The following is a 26,414-nucleotide window of genomic DNA, read 5'->3' on the forward strand; positions in this document are numbered from 1 at the left end:
CTAAACCATGCAACAAATAACCTGCCTAGCAGGGTCTGAATTCTTTATAAGGAGCAACTCCTTATTCATTCCTGTAGTAATTTCACAAAGCTAATACATACAGTATTCTTAATAGAAAGAAAAGTGTGAAAAAGAAATATGTTTTGTTGTTTGGAAAGATAACTATAGGATCACTAAGAATGGATTTCATTGTTATTACACTGTAACATCATAAGATGGATTGTCGCAGATTCATAAATATAACATTAAAATAATGTTTAGGTTAAATTTAGTGTGATTGTACAATAGTTTCATTTTAATACCTCTGCATAAGTAGAAGGGGTAACGCATTTAGTTCACTGTGTTAGAAAAAAAACTCATCTCTAACTTGCATGAAGAAAATCATAACTCACAGCTCTTAGGCAATAAGAAGGCAATAGGGTAATTCACTGATGATTCACTGAGCCACACACTCCACATAGGTCAGATAAAACTCTTAGGGTTAGACAGTGATTTGGATTACATGGCCACACCAGGGAGTAAAGGGGATTAAGTATAACCCACACATCCCTGCCTGGGCTACCTGGATCAGCACTGGGATGAATTGGAGTCTGTATCTCCCTGTGCTCAGTTCCCCATCTGTTAAAATGGGATACTAATATTTCCCTCCTTTCCTGGGGGTGCTGCAAGGATAATCTCATTAATGACTGCACGGAACTTTGATTCTATGGTTATGAGCACTAGCGAAAAGCCAGTGAAAATAAATAATGAAGCAGGTCCTCATGTAGCCAGTGGTTTACGGAAAGGCCAGGTAAATGTTGAGCTGTAAACTCCCTACAAACATCTTTTTAGAGTTATTTCCTTTAGGTTGGATTGTTTATCATTAAGTTGCAAGTACAATATGTAACCATTTTTACATGAGGGAAATAGTTCAAATAACATTATTTCCATAAACTGTCATAAAGCAATAACCCCAGTAAGACTGAGTGTCTTTCACTAACTCGCCCTTACCATCCCATGGCAGGAGGAAAGACCTCTTCAGCAGCCCTCTTTGCCCATGATGTTGGATTGACCAAGGAACCCACCATGCTTTGGCAATGCAGTAATACTATTATTCATGCTTGTCTCCCCACTCCTCTTATTGTCATGGGTTATCATCCCAGGTACCATCACTCAGGATTGCTTTTACACCTGCGTTGCCATTGGATACGCTACTCCATGACAGTATCTTGTGTTGCACCTTTTAGAGTTGCAACACAGAATGCTGTCCAGGGGGAATGGTAGTTAAAATGGCTTTACCTTTAAGCCACCTTTGCATGCTCCCAAGTAGAGCTGTGAGGAAACTTTGATGGGCCCATAGTCCATCAGAATATGCAATTCCAGAATTTTGTTTCAGAAGAAAACAACATTTCCCAGGGAGAAAAAAGTTCCAGAATGGTTGGAATGAACCATTTCAAAGTTTCATTTGAAATGACTTTTAATTTTGAATTCTTTTATTTTGTATGAAAATTGTACATTATAATGTAAAATAAAAAAGTCTGGATCAAAATGAAATGTTTTAATCCACCTGACATGAAATTTATTTCAGAATTTTCCTTATGGAGATTTTTGAATGTTTCGATTTTTGTTACAATTGCAAACAAAGCCAAATTTTGACAACTGAAAATCTTTGTGAAATGGAACTTCTATCCTTCACAGAGCTGTACTCCTGATTGTTGGCTGTTCTGGGGCCTGAAGCAGCCCACAAAATAACTTTGACAGCCCTGGGGAGATTGGGGCAATCTGCACTGCTCAGAATTTCCAGAGCTCTGTGGATTGCAGCTCCACCTCATCTTTCCCCTTACCACATCCCTTCCACCTCCAGCCCCATAACTGTCATATGCTCTATGCCAGAGTTTGCATGAGAGTTCTCAGCAGACAGTGGGTGAATGTCTTCTTCAGTTCCTGCTCTAAAAGATTTCTTCCCTGGTTGAACTAGCCTTTTAGAGCCCCTTTATGCCACTCCAGTCTCTCTTTTTTGGCATACGGGGCCCAGGGCAAGGTGAGAATCTCACCCAGTGGAACTAAACTTGTATAAAGTGGTTTGCACTGGTGTGATTTAATCCAGTTTGAAATCAAGATAAACCAGACCGGTGCAAGATGCTTATTACACCAGTGCAGCCCGTCAGCACTAGGGGATTGTACTGATGCACATACATTCCTGTGCATAATAACCCAGGGGAGGCAAGAGCTGTAGAAAAACATCCCCAACATCCAAGGATGAGTGACATTCGTGCCAGTTTCAATGGGCTGCCTCACAACAGGACCAGCTGCAGAAGTTCATTTAAGCCAATGATTTTCAACCTTTTTTCATGTGTGGACCCCTACAAAATTTTAAATGGAGATATGGATGCCTTTGCAAATTTTAGACATAATCTGTGGAGCTCCCGGGATCCGAAGACCACAGGTTGAAAACCATTGATTTAAGATATCACCAGCCATCCCTGAGTGAAGTATCAGCTAAAAGAAAATCCAGCAAATTAACAGAAGCTGGGTGAGAGGAGGGGATTTGTTACCTAAAACAACAGTTATTCAGAGTGCAGAGGTAAGTCAGAGAAACAACTACTTTTTAAGAGTTCATTTCAACTACATGAGCAAGCTGGAGAAGAAATTCCAGTTCAGGCTGGTTTCAGAGAAACACTGCCCAGACAGCAGAATACAGAGTGGCAAAACATTACCAATAAAACACAAGCCCTGTCTTCGGAACAAACTGCCACTGGCTAAACGTGCCCAGAGTGAAGGACAGTAGAGAATTTAAGTGAGATGCCCTTGGCACAGAGAAATTTATGGTCTATTCCACAGACTCCACTAACCAAACTCTCCAGTATAAAACCAAGTGACTACCTCCTCAGCCAATGGCACACCACGTTTGAACCATTACATCATCAGAACAAAATGTTATTGGCTTGTCTTATTCTGAGGACAGCACACACTACCTTGCAGTTTTTCAAAGCTGCTGGCTCTTAGAAATTAACCCTTTGATGGGTGTTTCATTGAGCACAGCCTACCTTCTTTATGGTAAAGTTGTTTTTTTTTTCCCATACAAGCCCGCATGGTTTTGTAAGCCACAGCTTGAAACTCTAAATAAACAGATAGCTCTCTTCAGCTTAGATTATTTCTTAACCTTCACTAGAGAAAAATGAGCTATATGGGAGGGTTTTTTTTCATTCAGGAAAAAAACCCAACAACCTGCCAATGATACTACAAAGAGTAGACTAGACTGAAGCAGAAACACTGCACATCCCAAAGGAAAATTACATAACAAATTTCTAAAGGCAGGGGGAAAGGCTGCTGCAGTGTAATGAAGAGTTCCTCTAGCTGGTTCATTAGACTACCTAATGGCTATGAAAAGGGATGCTGCAGACACAGGTTAGCTTTGCCCTGTTTGTATTTGTATTGCTCTATTTCAGTTTGCTTCCAAAAATACATGCTAGCTTAAACTGCATTAAGGAGAAAAGAAAGAGGTATGTGTATTCTTCTTCCTTTCAGTATTTCCAGTTTGTCTGGTGAGTGTTAAGACTCCGTTTAATCAGATTATTGCACAAACTCGGAAGCAGCTGATGAAACCCTTTGCATGCTAAGTAATTTGGTTATATAACTTTAAAAAAAAGGCAGAAAGAAAGATGCAAGGAAGCTTCTAGATCATTTCTTGCCTAACTTTTTTTTTTTCCTGAAGAAATGTTGTTCCAGGGAGTGTCTGACTAGTTCTGCAGCTTGGCAAAAAAGCCAGACGTTACCTCATAGCTGCGGCCAGACAGCCCATTTCTATGCCAAGCAACTGCTGCAGGAGCACACAGCACAGGGCCCTGCTTGATTAGCACTTCTGCTGTTTCAAGAGTCCTGGAGTGTTTTGTTCAAGGTGGGCTGCTGAGTGGGTACTTTGTGTTCTTTTGTGCAAATGAGCTTGCAGGCAGGGGGAGGCTTGGGAGGAGGTAGAGTTGGAGCGGGGACCAGGACACAATGGAAGAGGGCTACATTAATATTCTGCATTCATGTTATCATTGGGAAACAGGATCTGTTTGTGGTGACCTGTGCAAAAAGCACACGTAGGACCGCATCCTAAAGGTCAAAGCAAATGAAAGAAATGGGAAAACAAAGAGTTGTAATGACAGATCAGGTCAAACTGAATTAAATGCTTAATTGTTTCCTTTGTGCCTCAGCAAATGGCTTTCTTTAAAGCCATGGGGATCTTTTCTTTTCAGCGAAAATCATCAATTCATCAGTGTGCTGGAAGATGAAGAGTGTTTGCAAACACTGCTGCCAATATAATTTTCCTGTCTTCTGCCCCTTTCTATTGATTTACCTAGTGTACGTGTGTCTACACACTTTATACTTTATGGGCCAAATTCAGACCTGGGGTAATGCCATAGAATTACACCTGCCTATACCAACTCTGAATCTGGCCCCATCTATGTACTTAACACCGTTTTTGGTTCATTGTGTTGCTCACAAAAGTGAAGGACAAATAGCACAAACATGGAGTGGGCTAAAGCTGTCCATCACACAGCTCTGCCAAGGCCCCTCAGTTCTGGACTGCAACACCCCCTGCTGTCACTGTCTCAGACTGACCTCTCTCAATGTACTCGACATCGCTAGTCATGCTGGCCTTGTGCCAAACTGGGCAGTGTTTGTAAGGCAGATGAGAGATCAACCCTCACACTTATTTTACCTGGTCCTCAGTGTAGAGAAATGGAAAAATAGTGTCATTGGCTCACTGTGCCACACATTGACTTATTTTCTCTAGATGCAAATAACATTGGATCCTGCTTTCCGCTTGCACAAAATAAAACAGAAAATGTTTTATGTCAGAATATTGCCAGTGGGGTAATAAGAAATAATAATAATAATAATTAATTAATAAGCATTTGCATTTTTATCTGGGGATCTCAATGCATTTTACAAACATCAGTAAATTTAGCCTCACAACGGCTCTATGAATTTGGTTGGTATCTTTAGACCCATTTTACAGATGTGGAAACTGAGGGATGGAGAGGTAAAGTGACTTGGCCAACGTCACCTAGGAAATCGGTGGCAGGGACAAGAATTCTATAACTCCTGACTCCTAGTCCTGTGTTTTAATCACAAGGCCTCACTTCCTCTTGTAAGAGGAATGAACCAATTCCAGTTCAATAAGAATGGTCTTCAGTCTTCAACCAAACCTGAATCTTTTCTTTGTGAATGTAGATTAGTTTATTGTCTTGTGCACCTCTGCTCTGCTGGGTTCTAGCTGACAAGTGCAAGTTAAAACACCTGGTTGAAAGGTCACAATCCAACAGAATGCATTTTTGGTACAGCCAAATGCAAGGTAATACACCTGGGAACAAAGAATGCAGGTTATAACTAGAGGATGAGTGACTCTGTCGTGGAAAGCAGTGACTCAGAGAAGGAATGAGGGATTGTCATATCTAATCACCTCCACGTGAGCGCAAGGCTGTGGCAAAATATACTAATTGGTTGTTGGATGTATAAAAAGGGAACTATCAAATACAATTAGGGAAATTATCTTGGCTCTGTACACTGCATAGGTAAGGCTGCTACTAGAATACTATGTCCATTTCTGGTGTCCACATTTCAAGAAGGATGTGGAAATATTGGAGAGAGTTCAAAGGAGGGCCACAAAATGATCCAAGGGCTAGACAACAAGCTTTATGATGTGAGGCTTAGGGACCTCAATCTAATCAGTTTATCGAAGAGAAGGATGAGAAGTTGATCATTGTTTATAGGTACTTACGCATGAACAAGGTATCTGATAGAATGGGTCTGGGGGTGTGGGGTGGTTCAGTCTTATAGACAAAGGTGTAACCAGAAGCAATGGCTGGAAGTTGAAGTTAGATAAATTCAACCTTGAAATAAGACACCATTTCCTAGCAGTGAGGGTAATTAAACATTAGACCGGCTTATCATGGGCGGTGGGGCCTCAGCGGCTGTCTTGTTGAGTGTTTAAAATGTGATAAGCTATCTTTCTAAAAGACAAACTGTAATCTAGCTTCTGAGAGAAATTCTTCCTGTGTGTTCGGGGGGATGGGTGAGTGCTCTTGGATGGTCATGGTGGTTCCTTCTGGCCATGGAGTTTGTGCATCTGTGAATGCTCCTGTTCATTCCCTTCCTTTATGGGCTGGGGGAGAACAGGATGGCCTGCATTGCCCTCAACATGCTCAAAATACTTCAGTTTTGCATTAAGACAATGACTATAATCAAATTCCATGCTTCAGACAGTTGCCTGAAGGGGTCAGGAAGGATCTTTTTTCACCAATGCAAAATTGGCCAGGTGGATTCTGAGGGAGTGGGGTTCCCCTTCTTCTGAAGCATCAGAGATGCCCACAGCTGAAAACAGGACACTAGACAGGCTGCACCAGTGTGGTGAGGTGATACAAAGAATCCTCTTTCTCAGATGCCTGGCTGGTAGGTCTTGCTCACATGGTCAGGGTCCAGCTGATGGCCAGAGTTGGGGTCAGGAAAGAATTTCCCCCAGGTCAGATTGGCGGAGACCTTGGGAGGGTTTTGCCTTCTTCTGCAGTATGAAGATCATTTGCTAGGATCATCTGGGCGTGCCTCACCTAATCTATTCCCTGCCATTGCAGCTATTGGTGGCACCTTGGTCTGTCCTGTTTTCTGCATGTGGCACACAACTGGATGGAATTTAATGGAGGTTAAACTAGATGATGTAATGGTCCCTTTTGGTCTTGAACCCTATCAAAGTATGTAAAGCACTAAATTCCCACGATAGCAGGTACAGTATATGGGCTGGATTCAGCGCCCATTGAAGTCAATGGAAAGGTTCCCACTTACTCCAGGCCCCAAAACGTATTTCAACACCATCATGGGGAGAGCAGCACTTGGAGGCTTCACAAAAGGAGTGAGGGAATAAAGGCTCAGATCTGGAGCTGGTTCCAAACTTCCCCAGGAGGAGTAGGAGTTTGGAGTCTCTCTCCAGTTCTGACAATGTCCAGGGAGTATAGGGGCACATGACATGCATTTCTCTATTCCAAATGTAAAAATGCCTCATGGCTTTCAAGGAGAGCATGATCAGCCCCTCTCTTCTCACTTCTAGAAACCTGCTATAAATATCAAACTGTGCTTTCATGTGCAGCCAGGCCCCTTGTCTTCCTCCACCCAGGACAGGCTCTCCTAGCTAAAGCTGCTTTTTAGTTTCAGTTTTCATTGCACAAAATATCAGAGATTGGCCCACCCTGACACCAGACTGTGAGGAACCCTATGGACTTCAGTGGGACTCTACATTTGCCTCACAGGGCCGCGGGTTGGATCTGATTGCAAGATAATTTTCAGAGGAGAAAAATAAGTGATATATTTTTGCTAATAGGAATTCAGAGCAGTGACCCTAATCAGGGGTTTGCTAAGAGCTGTAACTTGGACTAATTGTAACCATGGCTCTCGCTTCTTACCAACCTCATCTCTTAATTATTAAGATACATATTTTCTTAAAAAATAACATTTTATAATCACAGCAAGGCACTGCATGACAAAAAATTCATTGTCTTAATTTACATCTAATGGAGAGGTGGCACTCAACCCTTAGCTTTGTGTTTAAATGCATACTAGTAACCCCTTGGCATATGGGAATGAATACAACACTATTCATAACCTGTCCTGTCTGTCTCCTTCCACACAGTGCAAGTATATTTGCTGTGACTCATGGCTACAATTGTTAGTGTCTGCATGTCTGTGTGTTTTCTCCCATTTGTTGCCTGTGGACAAAGGAAGAAACACACGAGATAGGGTTTTCAGTGCATGTTTAAATTCTGGAGTGGTGTGCTGTGTAAGTCAGGCTGGCTGAGTTAGTTAAAACCATTGCTGTTTGATTGATGATGAAATTTTTGTTCATTAGAATGGCTAATCGGAAAGTCTCAAGCCAGGGTACGTTTCCTCCGAGGCTTGCATGTAGGCTAGAGGAAGTACATCTGAACAAAGTACAAGCAGGGTAAGTATCTCAGATCCAAAAGGCTGGATCTTCAGTTAAAAATCATTATAGCTCCATTCACAAAAAGCAAAACAAACGGTTGAATATTAATTTTATTTTAGTCTAAGAAAAAGGACACCAAGAAAGCACAAAAATAAAGTCTCTAGGAACAAGAAGTGTGTGTGTTTGTGTCCATCCTCCACACTGGATGCAGCAATTTGGAGAACAAAATGGCTGCTGTTTCTATAGTCAGGCAGAGTTCTTAGTAGTGAAAGAAACTTTGCAGGCTGTATGCAGGACAACAAAAACCAACCAGTTCCATTTCAAATTATCTGGCAAAGATCCTTTGGTAAAACAGATTTTGCTCTTACAGACAGATGTGAAGAAGCTAATTAAATATACTTCTGGGATGCATTAGTAGTAATCTAGTACAGGGGAAAAATCCTCCACACTCTGGATATTTCCATTTCAGACATATTGGAAGGGGTGAGGAGCTGGAAGGAGGAGCTCTAGAGAACCATGAAAGGGCACTAACAAGGACCAGTCCAGATGAAGTCAAAGCCTGTCCTCCAAACAAGTAGTTAGTAAGAGGCTATACTTGTAGATTCATAGGCACTAACATGGAGGGATTTGGATCATTGTTTTGTGTCTCTGTATGACTGTAAGAAGCTTAGCTGAATGCGTACGTACTGCACATTGGAAAATGGCTATGGATGCAACTGAAATTTCCTTGGAAGATAATAGCAGTATTAACGGTAAAGAGTAGAAATTGTTTAGCTTGAGGGCCTGGAAAGGGAGAGAGGTGCTTGAGAAAGAAGGGGGTTTATTAGTCTTTGAAAGTGGGTATCTGAGAGATGCTGGAAAGGAGCTACTCTGTCATTATGGGCTGCAGTTGGGGATGTTTCAGAGAGTAAACTAGTAATAGAAATATTTTATAGGCCACCTGACCAGAAAGAACAACTGGACCGTAAAATGACTGTACAAATAAAACAGGCGTGTAAAAAGGAGAGAGTGGTAGGAACTGAAGATTTTAACTACTCAGGCATTGCCTGGAATACATTAAGGGGAGAAACATAACACAAGAAGTATGTTTACAGATCAGACAAAGGCCCGCTTTCTAATTCAATCTATGCATCAACTGTATGGCTTGGGTATTATGAAGTAATACAAAGGGACTGAGTAAGGACATGAGGGGAGAACGCTGGGGAAGCACCAATGATAGGGTCCCAGGGAAAAGACTTTAAAGGTTATATATATAAAGAGAGAGAGAGAGAGAGAGAGAGAGAGAGCACTCTTTGAACACTTGGAGTTAGGGTTAGGATGAACTAGTGAACCTTCAGCAGCATCTCTGAACCACTCTGCGGGATTCAGAACATGAACCCAACCCTGGAGTAAATGGAACTACCTTAATTGGCCCCTCATGGTAACTCCTCAGAAAAGAAGGGGTCTAGGGTGAAATCCTAATACCATTAAAATCAATGAGAAAACTCCCACTGACTCCAGTGCGACCAGGACTTCACTCCTAGTATTTCATGTTTTCCTTATCCAGAAGGATGGGCTCTGAGTATGGAGCTGTAAAGCAAGGCAAAATGGTCTCCAACAATTTCACAAAAATCTTCTCCAGAAAATAGAGGGGTCGGGGGCCATCCCCTCTCAACAATCCCACACAATTCTTGGTTAATCATGGTCACCAAAGGGAGAACCACCAGTAAAGGTAATGATCCAGAAATGCAGAGAGCCAAACTTGAAACCATGCACTTCTGTGTCCACCATAATGCATAAAAAAGTATTTTGCACTTGCAAACAAGGACTTGTGAACAAAAAAGTGACCACCAGACCTGATTTGCTTGCAAAAACCCTTATATATGCATTCTTGTGGGTGTGAACACTTATGTGTGCATTCTTGCAGGACCAAAAAATTTGAAGACTGGAGCCAGCTGAAAACTTGCCCTACATTTTACAGTGTGTTAGTGCAACAGGGTTTTGATCATTGCTACCAAACTCTGAAGTAGGTTTTTTAAAAAGGGAAATACCTCCTTGTTTTAGTGTCATTGACTGAATGACCTTCACTTGTTTTTAAAATAAAAGATTTAAGCTTCCAAACTGTTATGAAAATAGAGTTTATTTTAATTTAGAAGACTCCTACCCCATTAATTTTCTTTGCTGGGTGATTACTCAAGGTTACTCTTGGCAGGCTACACAGTGTTATGACTGTGATTTTTTAAAAAAAAGTGGAACTGATCAGAGTAGAATTTCCTGTTCAAGAGCGTAAAATTGACAGACAGTAGATGATTTTTGGAACATTGCAGCTTTCAGGAAGCATTCATTGTTTTCCCACAATTCATAGACTTGACTCTATCTCCTGTTTCCTGATCTACTGTAAACAATAGATAAACAGCATGGTGGAAGACTTTAAAGGATTATAGGCACTAGTGGAGTGTCTGGCAATGGCTACAGATCTGATTTACCAGTAGTACATGAATGTTACAGGAATCTCCAAATAAACACTGCATTATTTCATTCTGTTGTTTTACAGAATGATTTCTTTTTTGTAAAAAGGTGAAAAAGAAAAAAAAGGATATCAATAGGTGCCAATGAACTACAGTTCTGTTAGTCACCACCACTGGCTACGCAAATTGATAGAAGACTTGGACTATTAAATAAAGATACATCCTTTGTGTAAAATGTTACCTGATGAGCGAACAGTCTCTGTTCTGAAGTTGTTGCATCAAAGGCTCAGGACGAGATCTGGGAAGAGGAGAGAGCTGTAAGCAAAGTCACATAGCCGGTGACTAGTGTGAAAAACAAAGGCTAAATTTTTAGGGGCTGTCATAAAAATAATAGTAAACTGAGCATATGTTTTTAAATTATTTAGAATGAGCGCTCCAGGAAAACTCCTCAGTTTAGATGGAAAGTTTTCATCCGTCCCTAATAAATAATAATAGCCACTTAGCTAAGACTCTGCTAGGAGAGTTGATAGGGTATAATAAAAATTCTGTGTATGTCCTTTTTCATGATAAAATATTGTTATAAATAGTGGATATTTTCTATATGATTTTTAAAATGTCTGGTTGAATTTCTCATACTTGCTCTGGCGATTTGATGCAATTACTGGGCTTCCAGTTTCTAAAATGTTAATTGGTGATGGTAGTGTCAGTACATTTAAATTACCAGTAACCTACTAAAAAGCTACTGCAGTGTAATGCTCCCATAACAATAACCACTGCAATGCTGTAACCTGCTAGAGGGTTAGTATTTTTACCTCGAGAGCCAAGCTTTGGTCCGTGCTGCTATTGGCTGGGGTTAATTAAACAATCAGAGCAAAGTGATTAGTACATTTTGGGGACTTTAAAAGTTGTGTAGAAGAGTTGATTGAATTTGTGGCAAGAGACTCCCTACATTTTACAAGGCAAACTAAGCAAAATATGAAGATCTTCAGCAATTGTTTGCATGTTTCTTCCTTAGGGTCTCTAATCCATTGTTTTAACTTATTGGCATAAGTCACCACTTGCACCTGCATCAGATTTTGCCCTGAGCCATCTTGCTGTTCCTGACAGCTGTCTAGGGCAAAAGAAAATCATCCATCTATGAATGTTTTCTCATAACTTCATAATGAGGGTATCTGAAAAAGTCTAAACCTTTGAGATTCAGGTCTTGACTTATTTTTAAAAAAATGGGGCTGGCCACTGACATCTGTGATTAATTTGTGTACCCACGTTCTGGTTGCACATGCAACTTGGGTTATGGTACACACAAATTAATCATCAAGGCAATTGGAAAATACTTCCCTGATTTGCTTAAGTAGTCATGATAATTAGAGGTCAATTCCTTAGCCACTCTTGCCAGCTGCTTTGTGCCTCTCAGGCAGCTGAAAGCTGCCTTAATGGGGCAGCTGGGGATGCCCCCTGGCATAGGGGAATTTCTGGGTGGCATAAAGCCAGGATGACTGGCTCTAGATCACCTGCTACAGAAGCCCTCAGCATAGGGAAGTATCAGAGGGAAGGCCTGGAGTGGAAGGGGGCCTGGCCAGAGCACCTCCCCCTCCGGCGATCACTAGCGGGCAGAACAATTCCTAGGGGATCATTGCTGCTGGCATAGTTTAGCAGTCATAAAGTGCAAAGTCTTCAGGCTGCTCGGTAATGCTAAGGACTGAACTGACCACCAACAGTGCCCAGCACAGGGGAAGAAGAAAGTTCATATAGAGACATCTTCCCACTCTTTCCCTACCTGCCCTTGTGCCTCTGCCAAAGATCAGATCCCATGTATCCAAGTCACACAGTTACACCCACTGACATTCTTAAAACCAGGCTGAATTTGTGTAAACTAATTTGTTAAATCCAATATTCCTAGAAATTAGCTTTATCAATTGCTATAAATCTACATGCTACATTTAATTGTTCTTGAAGGGTTTTCATTTGGGCCCTATCCTCAGTGCAATTAGAGCCATGCTAGGAATGGAATGTTGCCTTTTGAAAAGGAGATTTCAGCTCTAGAATCAGCTAAACATTGCAATGCTGAGCACAGCAACACCTAAAGACTTTGAAAAACCTGGCCCTAAGTGACTTGCCCAAGATCTCACAATGATTCAGTGCATTTCCCCTGAAGATTTGCCAGATAATATGTGTTCCAGCACAGGTCCTCCTGGAAGTGTCTGTAGTACAATTTTACGGTGGCCACTGACATTATGGGACACGGCCTTTCCACTGGGACTGCCAGCTTGTAGTCCTAGCGCTCCTGGTCCCAGGGAAAATCAGTGTACATACAGTTCCCAGAGATAACTCAGCCTTCATTTTTATCATGGCTGATCTGGGCCTTTCACTCCTCTCTCTTCCCCTCCACTGCCTCCCTGCTTATGAACTTGTGTGTGTTGCAATATCCTGGAGGGAGGTTCGTTGTGGCTCTAATATATATTTTACAGTCCTGATTTTAGACTCCAGGTTGCCAACGTGGCTCTGCACACCTGCTAGCGCACCCTGATTCCTTTCCTAGCTACCGGGCAATCATTACTAACTCCTGCTGGAAGACAAAATGGTGGTGCACGGCCTTGTGCCGTGGTTCAGTCAGCAGAGGACAGAAAGGAAGCAGCAAGGCAGCTGGTACCGGCATGACATCCTACTATAAAAAAAGAGTTTTGTTACTGCTGAACCATCTCCGGTTCTCATTGGACGAGGCCTGCAAACCATCCTGCGAGCCAAGTAGCAGACTCATACTTCCAAGGGAATGGTTGATGAGTAAATTTAAGATGGAATAGTGGGAGGATGGGTTCCCAGTATCACTGACTGTGAAAATGCCACACCTGTCACTGAAGAATCAATCTCTCCAAGTTCTCTTTATCATGTGTCTGTCTGCCTGTCTACCAGAACTGTACTTATCTGGTGGTCAAAGTTACTCAGTCTTATTTACATTATCCATGAGAGTGTGCTGTATTGGCCAGGGAGTGCACTCCTTCTCTTGTTATATTGTGTTGAATGTAACCCTATTAAAATCAGCACATCCTCATACTAGATTGCAATTTAAGATAACATGTGGTTCTTTTATATAAATTAGACAAGAAAGGTTATGTTAAATGCCAGACCCCATAAGTATTTAAAGAGCCCCTACATTGGTGAGAACAGTTTCTCCCCGAGTCTGTACTTCAGAGCCAAAGAAAACACTTCCCTGACCCCCATTTTTCTTCCTGTTTTGGTTTTTTTAAAGGGCATATTCCCTATATCTCCTACTAAAATGACAAGCTGTCATGATTCATTATTTCATTACAGTTGTAGATGTAACTCAGTAGGGAATCTACTAACGTTCACATGGGCCTGATTCTGATCTCTTTTATAGCAGTTTACCTGCAGTGGAGTTGTTCCAGATTTATACCCGTGTAATCGAGATTAGAATTTGCTCCTAATTATAATACTTAACCTCTGTGTAGTTCAGAGCACTTTAAAAATCATTAACTAATTAATCCTCACAACAACCCTCCAAGCCACTAATCATTCCTCTTTTAGAAATGGGGAAACTGAGGCAGAAAGCATAACTGCCAAAGTCACAGATTGTGCCAGCACCAGCTCCAGCATCAGAACTCACCATCTTAGCACCAACACAGCTTTACCTATGCTCTATCCATCATTGCTCACCAGCTTTCTCCACCATTACCTAACAGTAATCCCCCCAAACCAGCCTTAGGTTTTTGGGGGTTCGGGTCAGTCCTGCTAAGTTATCACGGATAGATTTTGGGTCCCAGGTGAAAATATATTTGAAAACCACCATGCATCTATAAACTAAAGTGATTGTTGCCCCTCCACTGCCTGCCAATGCATATATGTTGCAGTTAAATGTAGTAAACCTGCATAGCTTTATGGGGCGGGGGGGGGGAGGGCGTAAACTACTCTTGTAATGGCCAGATGTGAAACAGAAAAACTACAGGACACCATGTTTCTTATCCAGAGGATTTTACATGCAGAAGAGGTATATATTTACCTAGACAGGTCTTTTTTCTCTTGTATACTGACTCAGGTTATTATGGTAACTTGAGTCAGTTAGTCACATGCATTTTTATAGCATATGGGGTCACATGCCTAGTCCAATTGAAGTCAGTAGGAGTTTTCCTATTAGCTTCAGTGGAACCAAATCTATCCCAAGTGTTTGCTCATGTAAACACTAAAGAGAAAATGGCTTTGCTGTCCCATGCTGATGCTAACAGGGTTAACATTAGTAATAGGCAAAACAGTTCAGAGAAGATGAAAACTGCATCAGGCCAACAGAATATTTTTTTTTGTCAGTTTGAGTGGGGAGTTTGATTGCCTCTTCCCAACCCTTACTGGACAGACTTAGAGCTTGTCTACACAGGAGAATTTCCCAGCATACCTATACTGGATATATATTCCATGATGGTTAAACCGATGTAACAACAGCAGAATAATTATTCCAATATAGATATAGAATCATAGAATATCAGGGTTGGAAGGGACCCCAGAAGGTCATCTAGTCCAACCCCCTGCTCAAAGCAGGACCAAGTCCCAGTTAAATCATCCCAGCCAGGGCTTTGTCAAGCCTGACCTTAAAAACCTCTAAGGAAGGAGATTCTACCACCTCCCTAGGTAACGCATTCCAGTGTTTCACCACCCTCTTAGTGAAAAAGTTTTTCCTAATATCCAATCTAAACCTCCCCCATTGCAACTTGAGACCATTACTCCTCGTTCTGTCATCTGCTACCATTGAGAACAGTCTAGAGCCATCCTCTTTGAAACCCCCTTTCAGGTAGTTGAAAGCAGCTATCAAATCCCCCCTCATTCTTCTCTTCTGCAGACTAAACAATCCCAGCTCCCTCAGCCTCTCCTCATAAGTCATGTGCTCTAGACCCCTAATCATTTTCGTTGCCCTTCGTTGTACTCTTTCCAATTTATCCACATCCTTCCTGTAGTGTGGGGCCCAAAACTGGACACAGTACTCCAGATGAGGCCTCATCAGTGTCGAATAGAGGGGAACGATCACGTCCCTCGATCTGCTCGCTATGCCCCTACTTATACATCCCAAAATGCCATTGGCCTTCTTGGCAACAAGGGCACACTGCTGACTCATATCCAGCTTCTCGTCCACTGTCACCCCTAGGTCCTTTTCCGCAGAACTGCTGCCGAGCCATTCGGTCCCTAGTCTGTAGCGGTGCATTGGATTCTTCCATCCTAAGTGCAGGACCCTGCACTTATCCTTATTGAACCTCATTAGATTTCTTTTGGCCCAATCCTCCAATTTGTCTAGGTCCTTCTGTATCCTATCCCTCCCCTCCAGCGTATCTACCACTCCTCCCAGTTTAGTATCATCCGCAAATTTGCTGAGAGTGCAATCCACACCATCCTCCAGATCATTTATGAAGATATTGAACAAAACGGGCCCCAGGACCGACCCCTGGGGCACTCCACTTGACACCGGCTGCCAACTAGACATGGAGCCATTGATCACTACCCGTTGAGCCCGACAATCTAGCCAGCTTTCTACCCACCTTATAGTGCATTCATCCAGCCCATACTTCCTTAACTTGCTGACAAGAATGCTGTGGGAGACCGTGTCAAAAGCTTTGCTAAAGTCAAGAAACAATACATCCACTGCTTTCCCTTCATCCACAGAACCAGTAATCTCATCATAAAAGGCGATTAGATTAGTCAGGCATGACCTTCCCTTGGTGAATCCATGCTGACTGTTCCTGATCACTTTCCTCTCCTCTAAGTGCTTCAGGATTGATTCTTTGAGGACCTGCTCCATGATTTTTCCAGGGACTGAGGTGAGGCTGACCGGCCTGTAGTTCCCAGGATCCTCCTTCTTCCCTTTTTTAAAGATGGGCACTACATTATGCCAGGAAATTTCCCTTTGTGGGCAAGTCTATTGAGGGAAGGGGGAAAAGTGAGCTTGGTGAAGGATTATGAAGGAGGAGGGACCTATAAAAGTTCAGATAAGCTTTAAATAAACCAAGCCAAACCTTTGGAGTTTTCCCCTTCACTTGTCAAAGAGATCAAGTCACTTCAATCCAAGGGAGAGGTGGAGAACAAAAGGGGCAAGGACACAGATTACTTTTACCAAGGTAGTCAGTTGGACAGGGGAACTAGAGGAGGAATTTCTAAGAGAAAAGGCACGGTGCTTGGACTTTAGATTATTTGCTTTTGGAAGGTGTGAGTCATTAGGAGAGAAAAGAAAAAAAATCTTTGTCTCTGGTCGCTATGCAGTCCTGTAGAACAGTAGTTTCTATGTTTATTTCTGTGTTTTCCAGCACTGAGCTTGTTGCCACGCATCATTATGAAACTAGAGTTTGTGCACACTCCAAAGAGAAAAGCAAATATTCGCCAATACAATAGCAGCTGCTTCCAACAGTAACAACTGACGCAAATATGTTAAACATATCAGGGTAGGAGGTATAATTAAAAGAATCAGGCATTCTTTGTAACCTTCCCTTGCTAGAGATTTTTTTTATATATAACAGAAGTGACTGGACTGGACTGGACTGGAAGAGCACCCAGAGCAAGCTGGAAAGAAGAAATCTTTGATCTCTCCCTTTGTTATGATTGTGTCTCAAAAGAGAGAGAAATACTCCGTGTTAAGTTACTCTGTTAAAAAACATGGGCAGCAGGAGATTTGATGGTTTGATCTTCTTTGAGTTTATTATTCCTTAAGTTTGACATTTCAGTACTAGAAATCTGCCCCTTAGTTTTGTTTTTACATCTCTTTACCATGTTTTTTTGGGGGGAGTTGGTTGTTTTTGTTTTTCTTTTTCTTTTTTTAGAAAAGTTGAAAATAAAATGTGAACAAAACAAGCCTGTGTTTGTGAGACGCTGTATCTTCCACAATCAAGCTGACACTCCCAGAGCCTTTCTCCAGTTTTGGTTGTGGTTTTATTATTTGGGTTGGTTTTGGTATTTTCAGCCAACTTTTACCTCAAGGTTGATTAAAGGCAGGATTTTGTCATAATGTTTATTGTTTACACTAAAATCAGCCCATTTCAGGGGAAATGAACTTACAGAAGTCAGGTGTGCTGATGCCATGGCAGCTTTCCGCAGACTGGCTAAGGTGGCTTGAATCACTGCACAGTTCTTCTTGCTCTCTCTGGCCTCTCCTCCTTTTGGGATAGACTCATAAACTAACAGGAATACTAGAGATATTCCAAGGACTTATCGTTCACAGAAGCTGGCAGACTGCACCATTCTTATACCCCTCAAAATAAAAGATTCCTAAAAGTATTCTCTTTTTCTAGCAGGGTTGTCTCCCTGCCATCCCACAAGAAGAGATTCTGATACACAGATATATTCGGTTTCCACAGTGCCCTTGCCTCCTGCACACATTCCCACACCATTATATTTTCTGAAGCTCAATGCTCTGCACTGTCTCTTCATGGTAAATCTAATGGAGTCATTCAGAAATGCCAAGAAAAGACAGCCTAGCAGGTAAGAGCCAACGTGCCTCTCGCGTGCTTTCTGAATTGCTTTCATGCTTGGTGAAACTGGCAGGGGAGGGGGGGAAAACACTCCGCAGCTCCAGTCTAGACCTCCCCTGCTGTTCAGGGAATGAGAGAATTTGCAGCCAGAGTCTCTAGCCTGGGTGAAATCATAATAGTTCCATTGACATCATACAGTGTTTGAAGGACCTGCAGACCCAACACCCTGTCAGTTAAAATGTTTCACACTTGCACTGATGCTCTGTTGTGACTGAGGGACCCTGATAATGATGCCAATTGTGCTGCTTTCTCATGCAACGACTAACATGTGGATCAGGACAGCTCTAGTGAGATTTTAACTGGATCAGGAAGAGCCCCAGATCTGCTGTAATATAAGTAAACGGTACTTTATCTTCCCATTTATATTTAAAGTGGTGTTGTTGCTGTGTTGGACCCAGGATATGAGAGAGACCAGGTGGGTGAAGTAGTATCTTTTACTGAACTAACTTCTGTTGGTGGAAGGGACAAGCTTTTGAGCTTCCTGGAGCTCTCTTCAGGCCTGGAAAAGGAAACCAGAGTGTTCAAGCTAAATACAAGGTGGGACAATCCCACCTCTGACTGACACCATTCTATGGCAGTTATCAAGATTATGTTCCCCAAAATCTCATAGCATCCTTCAAATATCCTCTTCCAGTCTGTTAGCACATCTGACATTCCCAGAGCTACTGAGATACTGTAAAAAACTAGAGAAAAAACAAGGTATAATACAGTTCAACAGTGACTTCTCAGCAAATCAGCTTGTAACAACATGGAGGCTTCTGCAGCCTTCAGAATTATTTGGTGCAGGTTGACCAGAATTCTGATCATGTGCCTGGGCTTATTTTCTGAGCTGCTGCTGACTTTTAAGACCTACTGTATGGTTTTAAATAAGCTGGTGGAAAATAAAACCATTATGTGTGCTACTGGCAGTGGGGGTAGGGGAGGATCTTGTTATGAAGGCCATATATGGCACACTGGCCTGTGCTATAACTGTATATTTCAATTGTGCTCTGCAAACTTTGCCCCTGCAAACTAATGGAAAAGAGCTAGATGGAGCACAGATTCATTTTCGAAAGGAAATGAGAATATAAATTCATTTAGGAAATGACATGTCAATTTTTTTTCCCTCTCCCTCTCATAATAAACTGTATGACTGCCAGGAATTTTTGTGAAAATAACACTTGCTTTTTGAAAATCCTGCTTGAGTATTATAAAGGACCTAGAGACTGATGTGTCATATTTAAGTTCTTGGCAGAGGTAATCCTCTCTAAACAAATGAGGACATCTCCCTGAGTTTTACTGCTGACAATGATATCTGTGTAGGATGCAACATTACTTCACTGAAACTTTGAGACAATATATAACCCATTTACTTAATGGACTGAGCTGTAATGTCATCGCTTAAGTGAATCCCATGAATAAAGAGCAAAATGAAGTAATTGCTTCCAAAACACTTCTGGAACGAAGCAAAGATTCATGGTGGTTGGTCTCCTGAGGCCCCACTGATAACTTGTTTTCTTTACCGTTTGCTCTACTGTGACATAGAGACCACTTTCCAGGTGATATTACAGGGTTAGCTCAATAGATGGGGCTAGCCATAGGACACTTGGGGTCTAGTCCTTAGACTGTGATGTGGGTTGGGTTAAAGTGTAGTAGTACTAGAAAGAGAATACATTCTAACCACACTGCTGAAAATTACAATGGTGGTGAGTCAAATATTTTTGAATGTGAAGTTGAGTACACTAGGCCTTAATGGCTAAATCATGCTGGTCTAATGAACTGAAGATAAGTTCAGAAGCCAGGCCCTCTGACTTCCGTCTCACGCAGGCAGATTGCAGCAGAGCTGGCAATGAAACCTGGACCTTTGGAATCCCAGTTGCAAGGCTTAACCCCATGATCAGCCATCTCATTCTTCCATTGTCTGCGTGATCTGCGGCAAATCGTTTAGACCAAAATTTTTAAATTTGAGTGCCCAAAGTGCTAAGCACTTATATAAAACTGACCATATTTTCCCAGCTATGGAGCACATGCACCTCTCATTGCAGGCTACCACCCACATACTTACATCAGCACCAACAAACTAAACAGAAGCCTGTGGTGCAAGTCCTAGCTGGGATGATTTCAACACAAGGGAAGAAACATTAATGAGCTGATGCTGCAGTCTGTACTGATTCACTACAGTGGGGAATTTTACATGAGTAAGGTCTGTAGAATGAAGTTTAATTTGACCGCATCTGCAGATAACCCTGTTGCTCTGGCTTCTCTCCATAGAGGCAAATCTTCTGCAGATGTACATGAGCAGAGCAGACCTAAGAGGTGGTGGAACTGGTAGTGTTCCACTGCAGAGGACGGGGGCAAGAAGCTGGCATGCTACCACGGGGTCTGCAACCTCTCTGCCCTGTGGAGCTCCGATCCGCAGTGAGTCCCTCCCTCTATCCCAGGACTCAGGGATTTGTGTGGGGGACCAGGAGCGGGGTGTTCTGTGGATCTACCATTACTCGCATCCACCATGAGAACCCTCCCACCCTGGAGGTGGCAGAGAAGTTGTAAGGGTATGGAGACAGTCCTGTAACTGCAGCAATGGCTGAGGAGAAGCACTGCTGCTAACCCACAAAAGAGGATTACTTCCCCTTGAGTGCCACAGAACCCCCCCGCCTGTTAACTTGGATTTCATGCTAACTCCTGAACCTCAACAGCCCATGCTATTCCTAGCTCACTTAACTTATTCTCCGCATGATGCACCTATCTGCTGTTCTCATTAAATTCCAGTATTTCCTTTCAAAATAGTATCTGCACAATGCATTCTTTGTCCCCCTTTACTTATATTTGCTGGACACTTTGCATGAGCTGAACTATTGAGTTCTTTCCATTGAGTTTCTGTCCTTCCAGTCACTCTGCAAAGTTTGAAGTGAAGAGGTAACTTGCAACTACTGGAAAGGAAAAGAAAAAATATACAATCACACTCAACAGTCTAAGGATTTGCTCAGGAGAAATGCTAGTATTGTGGGTAAAGCCCTAGGCTGAACTCAGAAAACCTGGATTCAATTCCTCGCTCTATCACAGACTTCCTGGGGGATCGTCAGCAACTCATTTAGTCTCTGTGTGCCTTGATTTCCCATCTTCTGCTTATATGTTGTATCCCCTTATTCCACCCATTGTTTGTCTTATTGGTTTAGATTGTGGGCAGTTTGAAGCAGGGACAGTCTTTTATAATGTATATGTACAGAGCCTAACAGAACAGGGCCCTGATCTTGGTTGTGGCCTTTCAACACTTCTGTATAACAAATGATAATACAAAAATAAAATACTTTGACTGTCAGAGTTCCTGCATTTCCTGCACAAAGGCTCTGGCTGCTGAATGTATCTATCAAAGCAAACAGAAGAAAAACAACTTCAGTTCTTTTTGTAACAGCAGTAAAATAGCCTAAGAAAAATCTGGCCCAATGTCCCAGTTCTTCTGGGAATAAATAAAAGGGCTGAGAACTCTATAAGTACAAACCCAGGATACTTGAGACCTGATATTTTGTCAGCCAGAGGAACAAAGATAATGGAGATGTGGTGATTAAAGTAGGGCAAGGTTTTCATATCAAGTTTGTCTCAAGCAACTGAGTATTCTGCTCCGCTCTGCATTAAGAGCAGTTTATCTCATTATAGTCAGCGGAGAGGGAAGAATTCTTTGAAGGGAAAAGGGACTGCATTGTTTCTAGATACCTGACTTCTAAACAAAATGTCTTGTGGGATTAAGGCAGCAAAAAGTTTGACAACAACAAAGAGTCTAACTTAGAAAAAACCTGTCAGCAGGGCCAATAGTCTTTTGTAAAGAAGTATTTTATGCATGACCAGGGATTAATCATGGACATGCCAGCACAGGAAGAAAAAAAAAAAGGGGGTAGCTGACATTCAGATCCGGGCATAGGGCAAGAACTCTTTATGTTCACCAGTTCCAACAGATGCTGGCTACAGAGGCTATCCCCATGGTGTATGTGCTATAGGGCAGCTTGGGCCAGGGGAGAGAAGGCCATGAACTAGAGCAGCCCCAGAATCATTAGGGTGCTCCAGCCAGTAGAAACCCTGGGAGAAAGAGAGGGAGGGAAGAACAGAGGGGGTAAAATGGCACTCAGCCAGGGCCACCGCTCCCCCACGCTTCCACACTCAGAACAGTGCAGCAGAGATTCCTCCCCACCCTACTTTGGGGAAGCTAGGACCCAGGTGGTGCCTCTCCTTTCCCTCCCACTGCCCACTTACATAGCCCAGCCCTGTGGCCTTGGGGAAAAACTGCAGAGAGGAACCAGCCAAAGTCACGCACTGATAGGAGCGGCTGCAGAAACTGCTGAAGCGGGGACCTGCGGACATTCAAGCCATGCCTTCACTGCATAATGCTAAGCATGGGGTAAGTTACCCCATGGTAACCTAACCCATGATAGCACAATTACATTACTGTACTGTCACGACCTCTGTCTGCCATGGTGCCATATCTAGCTGTGACAAACCAGGCAGCTGTCTGGGCACATATCCCAAGATTCAAAGTGCCACAACTCACTATGCTGCTCTGAACTCACATTTCCAGGGTCTCGTGGCACACATCTGCCCAGCCTGGGGCTCATGGAAGGATATAGTCTAGGCCTGTGGAATTCATTTCCTGGCATGCCCTCTACCCCTGTGTAGATGTGGAAACCATCTCCCTGCTTTGGGATAACCCTGTGTTCCTTCCCCAGGAACAGATTCCACTCTCTGCCCTACCTGTATGTGGGCTGCAAGTCAAAGTCCCTTGTTCCCCAGTATTCATGGCCACTTTCAGAAAAGGATCCTTTATTATAGGCAGCATCCTCGTGGCTGCTGCACACATAACTTGGGCTTTTCTCACCTTTGGGTAGGAATCACACATGAAATCCTCCTTATTTGCCTCAATTTCTCCACTTTCAGCTGGGGTCTCAGCTACAACAACATGGAGCTTTGTTTGAAGCTGGAGAAACTGCCAACTGCAGGGAACTATGCAGACACAGACTGATAGTCCATTTCCAGTCAGAGGGCTTAAGGGAAGGGATTGGCAGACCAACATGACTCGATCGTTGTGACTGCCCATGGCTCTCATTACCAATGCAGTTACCTCAGGGTAGCAATGCATGTTAACAGCTCCCTTGCAGTCTTCCCTATAGCTCAGGATGACCTTTGCCATGTACCACTGACAGAGAAATATAGATGTGGAACTTGGGGCAGATTAAGGGAAAAACTGGCAGTTGAGTCTGAGTTTGGTCTGTGGTGAAGACAAGCTCTCAGAGAATTGTCTACAGTTCTGACTGGACTTGCTCTGCCCTGTTCTGAGTGGCTGTTTCCTCCCACCTTCTCCCTCTCTCCCTCCCAGTCTCCTCAACTCAACTTCCCTTCACACCTGTCCCTCTTACCTTCTTCTCCCCTGCACTGTTGTTCTCGGCCCCCTTCCCTTCAATGTCCCCTCTGCATTTGGTTGATCTCCTGCTAAAATCATGGCACTAACACAAAGGTTGCTGCTATCACATTGTTCACTTTGCTTAGATCTTATCCCACTTTCCCCCCACCCTGTGTCTGTCTTGTCTATTTAGACGGTAAGCTCTTCAAGGCAGAGAGGTAGCAGATTTAAAACAAACAAAAGGAAGTACTTCCTCACACAACACTCAGTCAACCTGTCAAACACACAGCCAGGGGATATTGTGAAGGCCAAAACTATAACAGGGTTCAAAAAGAATTAGATAAGTTCAAGCCATCAGTGACTATTAGCCAGGATGGTCAGAGATGCAACTCCATGCTCAGGGTGTTCCTAGCCTCTCACTGCCAGAAACTGGGAGTGGGTGGCAGGGGATGGATCACTCAATTATTGCCCTATTCTGCTCATTCCCTCTGAAGCACCTGGCATTGGCCACTGTCAGAAGACAGGATATTGGGCTAGATGGACCATTATTCTGATCAACTATGGCTGTTCTTATGTAGAGACTGTTTGCTACTCTGTCTGTAGAGCAACTAGCACAATGGGCTCCCATTCTTGGCTGGCCCTTAGGCACTATCGTAATAAACATGATTAATAATAATAATGAAATTGCATGCTACCTTATTCCATGGCCCGAAAGCATCCCAGTCACCCCAGCAGGTGTTGGGCTGTATTCTAGAGTATAGCCAACCCAGTGCTCAGTCGCTTACTCGCAGGTCTGAATGAGGTTACATTGCAATGGAATTTCAATAAATAATATGCCAAGACCTTCACCCAGGCAAAGATTTCCTCCTGCAGCATTTTCATTCATTCATCATCTGCTTAAATGGACCATCCTTCCAGAGAGAAATGTTTTTCACCCAGCTGGGATACAGTATTCCTTTTTCCTATGATATGTTAGATATTTATGTATGCACAATATTGAGGTATTGTTATGGTAACTTATGTATTATTATTGCTTCCACATATAATGCAATCACAAATGCTGGTTTTAAAGGTTCCAAACTGCCTTCAGACCCACCCATGTAACTCGCAATGACTCAATGTGATCTGTACATCCAGTTCTGAGGGCTGAGCTGGGCCGCAAATATCTCATTTAGATTTCAGGTTGGTTGAAGAATTAGAAATCTTACTGTGAAAAAAGGGACACTTTCGTTTGGTGACATTTTTTCATATTTTTCTAGCTTTTCTCCATACCTGTGAGGGCTAGACATTTGCTTTTTTCCTTTCAAAAGAAATCTAAAATTCTGAGCTAATCACATGAGCCCAGAAGATGGGACTTTAATAAAAACACCAGAGATTGTGAGACTCACAATAAAGTCATGAAGTTGGGAATACTGTTCCCAATGCATCCAGATAAGATTGTGTGCACTGTAGGAAGTGATTACATGGAGTAAGACACTTTTACATCTCTCTGTCTCTCATAAACAAACACACACACACCACGACTAAAACTTTTTTTCAGATGATTCAGAAAAGACTAATCCCATCATGTGACCTACCAGGGCACGGAAGAGGTATGCCAACAGCAGCCTTGCCCAGTGTATCATGAGCTAACAAAGGGAGAGGCTGAGCCATGCTGAGAGCTGAAGAACAAGTCAGGATACTAACAGGAAGCCACAGAGTAGATGGGAGCTAAGGAAGAGTGCAAGCGCACGGCTCGCTGCTGCAGCTCATCTGAAGACTCAGTGAGAGAGACCACTCTGAGAGGACACAAGCTGTCTAGACTAATGCTAAATACTAACCATCTGCTATTCAGAGGTGCTGAGCATGCCCACTAGCCACTGATGTCAATGAGTACTTAGTACCTTTGAATATGAGGACATCATAAATAACTCTTACTCCTCCGCCATGTTACTGCTTCCTGTCGTGTTCAGTGTACGACGATGAAAAAAATAAAAAAGTCTGGTCTCCATCTCTGAGGCTGGTGGTGTCCTTAGGAGGGATCAGTCCTAGCGGGCGTAATGTGATGTGCTTGCAGCCGAGACTCTGTAAAAGCACAGCAGCTAATGGCGAGAAAGGGAAATCAGCTTTGAACCAGGGTGAGGGGACAATCAGACGTACGAAACCAAAGGAGGGCTTTTGTTTGGGTTTGTGTGTTTTTTCGCATTCTTGGGAGATGCTGCAAAAACGTTCTAGTCTTTGGAGATGCAGGAAGCATTTAGAAAGGCTGCATTCTTCTTTCTTTCTTCTCCTTTTAGAGACACGTCATCTTCAAACAGGGCCCGAGATCTACTTAGACAAAACGGCTTTCAAAAACCCAACATGAAGACTGTACAATGAAAACCCACCTCTGATCTTTGCCTGCATCTCCCCAAGCAGCCAAAGAAACACCTTTCATGCTGAGTTTTTTCTTTTTCTTTCTTTCTTTCTTTCTTTCTTTCTTTCTTTCTTTCTTTCTTTCTTTCTTTCTTTCTTTCTTTCTTCTGTGAATATTTTTATCCTGATTTTTTTTCTGTCATCCCATGCAGCAAAAGAAATTGCTCATCTTTGCTCTGCCTATTTGATGTGGTAGAAAAGCCAAAGAAACAATCTGTAAAAGTGCTTTCTCTGTTTGCTAGATTTTTTTTTCCTATACAGACTGTGAGTTGGAGAAAGAGGTCAGGGACTCAGGTTTCTCTTTGTTTTATGTGCCCATCTGCTATTCCTGTGTTAAAGCACGAGGTCCAGATAAATAAGGGAATGGAAACAGAGGGAATCTATTCAAAATAAAAGGTCTGTCCCCAAAAGTCTGGGGAGATAGAGGATCTATTGTGCCCTGGGCAGTATCCAAGGAATCTTTTGCAATCTTGATGCTGGAGCTACAATACCCAGTAACTTACTGTGCCCTTACCAGAGAGATCATCCAAGATCTGAGCTGCTTCACAAGGATCCCAGTTTAAGTCTTGTTTGAGTGCCACTCTGCCGGGGACCTTGTCCAAGGAGAGGAGGAGCTCCTTGTGACTATCCAGAGCCACCCAGAGTAACTCAGACAGTATCAACCTGAGCCCCAAAAGGAGGGCTGTGACAGTGCTGACGAATGTGGCAAGGATGATAGAGGTAGACCTTGGAGATGCAGAGGAGGCTTTGGATGG

General features: G+C 42.7%; 1 long non-coding RNA gene across 3 annotated transcripts; it reads left to right on the forward strand.

Annotated features, from left to right (window-relative positions):
• The first annotated feature begins 3,650 nt into the window (after positions 1 to 3,650).
• LOC122456382 lies at positions 3,651 to 25,696 on the forward strand. Of its 3 annotated transcripts, none has more exons than XR_006275297.1 (3): positions 3,651 to 6,748; positions 17,661 to 17,850; positions 25,542 to 25,696. It is a non-coding gene; the product is annotated as an uncharacterized LOC122456382 (long non-coding RNA). The 3 variants fall into 3 exon arrangements; XR_006275298.1 differs by having other exon boundaries at positions 3,652 to 3,877; XR_006275296.1 differs by having other exon boundaries at positions 3,659 to 3,877; positions 17,664 to 17,850.
• The last annotated feature ends 718 nt before the right edge of the window (positions 25,697 to 26,414 follow it).

The sequence above is a fragment of the Dermochelys coriacea genome, chromosome 13 (assembly GCF_009764565.3).
Source record: "Dermochelys coriacea isolate rDerCor1 chromosome 13, rDerCor1.pri.v4, whole genome shotgun sequence".
NCBI lineage: Eukaryota > Metazoa > Chordata > Testudines > Dermochelyidae > Dermochelys > Dermochelys coriacea.